The sequence below is a fragment of the Branchiostoma floridae genome, chromosome 9 (genome assembly GCF_000003815.2).
Source record: "Branchiostoma floridae strain S238N-H82 chromosome 9, Bfl_VNyyK, whole genome shotgun sequence".
Lineage (NCBI taxonomy): Eukaryota > Metazoa > Chordata > Leptocardii > Amphioxiformes > Branchiostomatidae > Branchiostoma > Branchiostoma floridae.
Window position 1 is genome coordinate 24,573,015 of NC_049987.1, and position 7,913 is coordinate 24,580,927.

The window sequence follows — 7,913 nt, forward strand, 5'->3', positions numbered from 1 at the left end:
GATGCCTAGGGGGTGTTATCACTGCAATGTTTAGAAAATTTACAATGTCCGGAAACAATCCAACTAAAAATCATGTACAGTTCCATTTGAATTTTTTTTTTTTGTCCAGAGTGTTGTCTATCCTTATATGAGTCCTGCAAATAAAGTGTATAGCTGATATTTTAAGAGAAACATTTGGAGGAAATGACATGCAATGCACACGGATATATATGTAAGTACTCAGGTGTTCAACCAGAATCCCATGATCACACATCAAAGCTTCGGTAACTTCCGCAAAGACTTTTCCGTCTTCTTTGAACTTCTCCGGGGGCCTTTATACAAATACTGGTGTTCAACTGAAGAGCAATGCAAACACATGCACTTCCTTGCGAAGGTCGCACATCTGAGGCAACAGCACCTTAAGAAGATGTAGTTGCACTTCTTCATGTTTGCTCGAGGATTAAGGAAGAACTTTGTGGCAATGAGGGTTGGATTAAGTTAGCTTTGTTCTGGCTTTGTTTCTAAAGCTGTGTTTATAAAGCTGTGATTTGACCACAGTGCTTGACAATTGTGTACAAATTGTCAAATCCAGGAAAAGGTTGATTTTCATCACGTGATTGTGCAGATGTTAGTCTATAAATTCAAAATATCTCCTTTACTTGTGATGACTCACAGAGTTAGGCAGTTTGGTGGAGTGTACTTTGTTTTGTACAACTGAGTTCTTGGTGTTATGTTCAGCTGAAGAGTAATTCAAACACATGTACTTCCTCACACAGTTTTCAGATCTGAGGAAATGACACCATAAGACGATGTAGTTTTACTTCTTCATATTTGCTCGAGGATTAAGGAAGGACTTTGAAGCAGCGAGGGTGGGATTAAGTAAGCTTTGTTCTGGCTTTGTTTCTTAAGCTCCTATTTAGCTGCCTGGTGTACTTGAGTTGCATATCCCCAAAGTATGTCACTAGGGATAACACACGTGTTGAGAAAGACAGAAATTGTCAGGAAAAGTTGTTTTGTATCACCTGATTGTGCAGATATAAGTCGTACTCCATAGATCTGAAATGTCTGTAATGATGAGGATTGCTGAGTTAGGCAGTTTGCCAGTGTTTACTGAAGAACACTGAATATGTGATACAGCTCTTTTCTCAAGGAGAGTCCACAACAACACCAAGTGTCTAACAGGTGTTTTGATTTCCGAAAATAATTTAATCAGGTTGGTGGAATATAGGATATGGGAGAATTCTTTCACACAACCAGTAGGTACTTACTCCAGTCAGAAGTTCTGACAAAGGTGTCTGAGAGGCATCGAATTGTAAGCCAAGTAAGTACCTACTGGTTGTATAAAAGAATTCTCCCATGTCCTAGGTGTTTTATTGTATGCAGTATCAGGGGGAGGGGGGTCAATGATCGATGATGGACAGACACAGGATAAAGGCTTATTGACAGTTATCTGTGATGAGATACAACGCTTTCCTCTAGAAGAGCCCAGAAATCTAACAGGTGTTTTGGAGTCTACCGTGCCAGAAGGGGTGAGTCTGTGATGGACAGACTGCCCAGGGTAACATATGACAGGGTCATCAGAGGAATGTGACCTTCACATCATCCTCCTCAGACATGAAGGTGGGGTTCCATTCCCCACCACCCCCCTCCCCCCAGCTGTCACAACAAGCTCCATAGATCACCATAGGAGCTGATAGGGCAACACCAGCTTAATTTTATGGATGCCATCCTTTGGAGCCACCAAAACTAATGCGAGCGGGAAAAAAAAAGATAAAATCCAAAAAAAACGCTGCTAAACCACAGGACTGTGGAGACACCAAATTACTAATGCGCGTGGCTGAAAAAATCCAACAATTACAAAATGTTGCCGAACCACAGGACATCTCGTCCATTCTTTCCCAGGCTTGGTTTGTGCGATGTTCACCTCCAGCAAGACTGTAAGAGACAATCGTCGCGATTTCAACAAAACTTTTTATTGCCATTCTTGTTTAAAGAGGCAAACAAGGGCACTGTTGCCCCATGCCCTGACCATGTGCCCCCTTACCCTGGAGAGCAGATCCTCTGGCAAGCATACTGTAAAATTTTAGTTCGCATGGGGGGGGGGGGGGGGGATTTAATTTTGCGGTAGGGGGAAAAATGACTTTTCGCAGTGGTTTTAATTTTGCGGTAGGGGGAAAAATGACTTTTCACAGTGGTTTTAATTTTGCGGTAGCACCATGCCTTGCAAACCGTGAACATTAAACCACCGCAAAAGTTTCTGCATTTAACGTTATAGTATTCTAATTGACAAAGGATGCTATTGGATGACAATTGTGTCCCAATTTTCTTAAATTTTTAGAACAGGCGAAAATCAATGCATGTACAGATGTCATCCATAAAGTTAAGTCAGTGTGGCCTTATGTAGGTGTGTTGTGATAGCTTTCCCCTAAGAGACAAGGACATTTGTAGGGAGGGATTCAACAGAAATATGTGACATGAACATTCTGATACCCTCACTGGGAGTATTGTTGACAAGTTCTGTGCAGACAGGTTTTATTGACCCATATTTCAAAGTTTCATTCAACATTCAAGAGATACAAGACGTTTTTTATTGAAATATTCCAGTAAGACACTGACCTTACAATGGTTGATCATTATTGTCTTGACAACATAACATGTATGCATCTAAAAGATAACACTCATGTGAAGGTTCAAATCCCATGACTTTCAAAGTCTTTCAAAGCCTCTCAAAGCCTCTCTAATCCCAAATTTGAACTTGCAGATAATGATCCTTCTTTTCTTTTTTCAACCTTCACACATGTACATGTAACATTCTCTTTGGACTAAGACTTTCTTCAAGAGTTGAAGGAAAGCTCTATTATCAATCATCTGGACTCTGGTTCATATCAGAGATTTCAGCAGTGAAGCATTTTCAGTTTGCCTTGAACTTTGAATCACTCCAAACTGACAATGCTTAACAGATGACAAATGCAGTGTGCGCTCTCTGACACTGGACTTAAACATGAACCAGAACTCAAGTTGCATATGAGTCATAAGATGTACATGAAAGAGATCTGTACAATATGTCTGCTTTGAACTCTGAATCACACCAACCCCAAGACAATGCTTAACAGATGACAAACGCAGCATACTACTTTAGAGTGCTAAAAGCTTTCTAAGACTTAAACTTTTGAACCAGAACTCCAACAGTTTTGCAGTGTATCAAGCTCTGTAGGTTCTTCTGCAATGGGACACTAGGTTGTCTGTTGGTTCACTTGACTTACAGGCACAATGTCCCATTGCAGCGGGGGAAAAGCAGTACAAGGGGTATCCTATTGGGAAGAGCGTTTTCCCTTAAGATGTACAAAACTTTCTGTTCCCACCATTTCCTTTCTGGAAATTTCTACTCAACTCTTGCCAAAGTGGAAAAGGGCCAACAGCCACAGGGTACTGCCTCCCCAAGTTGTCTGTGATATTGGAGGGTCCACATGGGGGTTCCTACAAGACTTAATGCTTAATTCATAAGAACATCGTAGCTATGTGTTACGCTAAAATCAAGAAAGGCAATTATGCAAAATTTGGTTGCTTCGCTACAAAATAGGTGAATAGGCAGCTTTACTGATTGTGGAAAACTTTTTAAAAGGCTATCTACAACAGAAAGGGGACATGCATACCCTCCGGTATGGGGGCTGAATAGTTGGGGAAACAAAATGTTTCTAAAAACAGTCTGGGAATTAGCATTGTTGTACCAGAGCCATGTTTCTAAATAGAACATAAATCAAGAACACAGTATACTGAACTTGAATTACCTCCAGACTAGTCCATCTGCTACATTCAGGGGGTGGTCGGTAAATTTTTAAAAAATCCATTCTCCTTTGCTTCAATAGCTCCCTTGAAACTTCTCAGGAATCACTGAAGGTTCAAACTAAAAACAGATAAGTTATATCGCCAAAGTTTACCTTGAAAATATTGCAGTTTGAAACCACAGTCCATCAACTTATTTAATGCATGGTCACTTCAGATATATGTATGTTGGAGTTCATAAAAGTGTCACAAAGGTCTGGCATTAACGTTTGCAGTCAGGTGAAGTCAGTTTCTATGGCAGCACCTATTGAGGTCTCTCCTCTGTCCTTGAAGAGACACTTGTTATCCTCAAGGTCAATCCCAAGGTCAAACAGGCAATCCATCTTCCTTTATCTTCCTTGAGGCTAACTTCCTACAACAGGAAGATACATGTCATGTAGATGTTGTTCTGATTCAAAGTCAAATGAGGGTCTCCATGCTCCATGCAAGGAGGTTAAAAAGTCTTTTTTAACCTCCTTGCTCCATGCTAGGGTGTAGGCAGCCTATTTATTTCCCATAACTCGTAGGGAACACCACCTTTAATATCTAGTACGTAATTCGTAGCCAGACGTCCAAATTTAGGGTGATTGCCTTTCTTGATTTAGCGTAATACATCTGCTAGGGGGTTCTTTTGAATTCAGCGAAAATCATTGTCTGAACCCCCATGCAGACCCTCTCAAATGGCTGAGCTTGCCATCCTTCCAGATGTACAGGCATCTTGTTTAATACAGTCATGAAAGATGTAACTCTTTACTAGCCATATTGATTGCATTTGGGTTCAAGGCCAAGTTAGGCACCTTCTAATGAAATTTGTAGTGTATCAGATCAGAACAAATTGGCGATGATCACAGCAGTAGAACCCCTAGAAGGGCGCTATAAAAGGTTTATGCTAGAATCATTACCACCAATCCAACAGCACATAAACTAGTCCGTAGATAACTTTTGTGGGCAGTTGTGCTCCCGTTGAGGGAGCTCCTAGGAACCGTCTTTGATATCCTTGGAGAAAAATTTCAACCTGAGGCCGGACCTTGTTCAAGGGTGTGCCAACTTGGACCTGTTCCAGCATGCCTTGGGGTGTCATCAGGACCACCTGTCAGCAAGGTAACCTCCGGAGGCAAAAGTCTTCTCCACAACTTTGAACTGATAAATTCTCCCACCATGACAACAGGCCGCCAGCCTCCGGTGTATACAAACTTTTGCACAGTGCGGTATATGAAAGGTTAGGTTGTTATAGGGTTGGGAAGATGCTAGCTTTGTGCCAAGTTGCTCTGTTGCCAGTTGGCAAGCAAGGGGAGAAAGCTAGGTATTCCTCTTTTCTTTACAAGTTGTCTCAACCCCCATGCAGACCCTCAAGGGAAAGCTGCTTCTCATATCACAATACTTTACAAGTGAGAACAAGTCACATAAAAGTTTTGAACCACCACCAGAAATTGATTGGCTAATTCCTTGTACCACTTAAAGTAAAAAAGGACCTGCAAGATTTTTATTGACAATGACAATGAATCAGTTAAAGCTTTGAAGACTTGCTTTGTAGTCTAGTACTATGCATTCATTTTCAACTCTGTTGGGCCACACCAATTTAATTTCTTGGTTCACGGATTCGCTCGCTCCTATTTTTTGGAAAAAAAAATAAAAATAAAAAGTGCTACTCAGCAAATTTTCACCATTAATGAAACCATTCACCAACTTTCTGGTGTAGCAAATTGGCCTTTATATTATAAGCTCCTTAAAGTGTGGGTACAGGTGCTGTTACTGTACAAAAATAGTGTTTTTGTACTTTTTTCAAGCTGAAAACTTTTTTTCTTTATGTTTTGGATTGGCCGTTACCTTTACCACAACCATTTTACAATTTTCATTTTTATTTTCATTTTGCCCTCTCGCTCCATATTTTTTATGAAAAAATCCGTGAACCAAGAAATTAAATTGGTGTGGCCTTAAGAAAGCAATAAACTCTGATCTACCCATGAGTTTACTCCTTTGGAAACTGTTTTTCTTGAATTTCAATTAAACAGCAAAAAAATCAATTTCCTCCAGCAGATGTTTTTTTTAAGTTCAAAGAAAGTGATGAAAATGTGCGTGGCATTGAGATTAACCATGACTCAGGCGTGCACTTGGCAATGGGTTTGGGTGTTGGTCTTGGTAACAAGGAAAACTCCTACAAACATCAGCAGCCTGACGTTTCATCAAGTACTGTAAAATGGCTTAAGTTTGCGGTGATTTAATTCGTGGTGAAGAGAAATTGGAGTGTTTGCGATGGTTTTAAGTTTGTGATAGCACTCTAGTCACGTACTGTACTGTAATGGAAAAGTTAGTGGTTTAAAGTTTGCAGTGATACGGTAATTGTGAAAACTTTTAACAGAAAACCACTGTGAAAATTTAAAGAATCACAGTAATGAGTCCTGACAACCTGGGAGTTAGCAGTGAGTGAAGGCACTTGTGGGGGGTGTGAAATCTGGATTTCTTGCCTGCCAATTATAGATCCCCCCATGGGACCCCCATCTGCCACAATAAGTTTTGGTCCAAACTTTTCATATCTTCAACCTGTTGGCACTATTTTGGCCTCTCTTCTCAGCTTTGCAGGTGTGCCTTTTAGTACAATTTGGACACCAGACAAGGACATTGTATTGGCACGATGTAAACTGTATCTCTGTTACATACTTTGTCTGACCCTTGCCTCTTCCCTCATGACCTCATGATCAATGAAAAGCGGCTTTCAGGCCAATTGGAGCTTTCATGAATAAACAAAGGTTCAAACAAAGAAATTGTACGTGACTTTTGTATATCAAATGTTACCCATCTGCATGATGCACAATTGTCCAGGTGTTACTTCCCTACTTCTGTGTTTTGGCACAAACTTGTTTCTGATTAATCTAAAATCTTGTCTGAAGCTTGGAAATGGATTATGATGTTGTTTACATATACTATATAGGGAAAAGTCACATTGATTGTTACCAAATGCAGGTAGTTGACAGTTCCTGTAGTATCATTTTGTTGTACTTTGTCAACTTAGTTGTTTTAAAGGAAAACTGCAAGCATTATGCAATACTTTCTAAGAGGATCTATTTTAAATTAGATACAGAGATGTCTCCAGGACCCATCCTTCCATCCAGGGATGGACATTTTCTTGTTGGGACAAACAACAATGTCACCATGCCTGTCCAACAAATTTGAACTTCATGACATGAAATTAATGAAAAATGTATTTTTGTAGTCTTAAAATAACAGATTTAGCAACAAAATTAACAGCATTTGCTTCAAATCAATGAGCAAGACAGGAAAAAATAAAAGCTAGAGACAGCCCTGCCGGAATGGCTGGAAGTTACGACACTTCCGAAATATCTTGCAACAAGACATGATTTACTTATTACCATCTTAAGTTTCCTGTGTGCAATATCTTATGTAATAAATCCCCAATTTACTAGCCAGTAGTCTGGATTTATGGACTCAAGTGTTTGCCCTGGAGCTCATGTTGTCTCTTTCTGAAACCTTTCATAATGATATTTTATCATCACATGTCTACTAAGGAATTTACTTTTTTGACCCTAAGGAATGTTTACTTGTCATAAGTTGTAAATTTTGTTTCCATGACAAGGCCATACTGATTTGATTATATGGATGACATTCTCTGGGCACCGCAAAACAGATGAGAGTGTGCGTGGAAAAAAGTAAGGCGAAGAAAGAAAAGAAGAAAAGTTGTAAATGTAAAGTGGAAGAAATTCTTTTTTGTTCTTTCGCATGTTCTTTGACTTTGATGTTGAATTTTGGGTACTGTAAATCCGTTTTCTTTTTTTCTTCTTTTTTTAGCATTTTACGGCATAAAGATTATTTCCTCATTTTGCCTCTTTGAGTGATTTTGATGATACTCGCAGATGATGCACGTGTGGAATCATCTACAAGTCAAAGTGTCCTAAATATACAAACTATAGAGTCCATTATGTATTTGGTAGTAGTACTTAGCGTTTATTTTTTTATTTTTTTTAACCAGAGTTTTAATGCAAAAAGCTATTCAAGGCTGACTTCTATCCAAGCTTTACTGTATCAGACTAGACCCTGTGACTGACATGACAGTTATTCCAGGAGGAACCACATCACAGTAGGCTGCACAAGCCTAA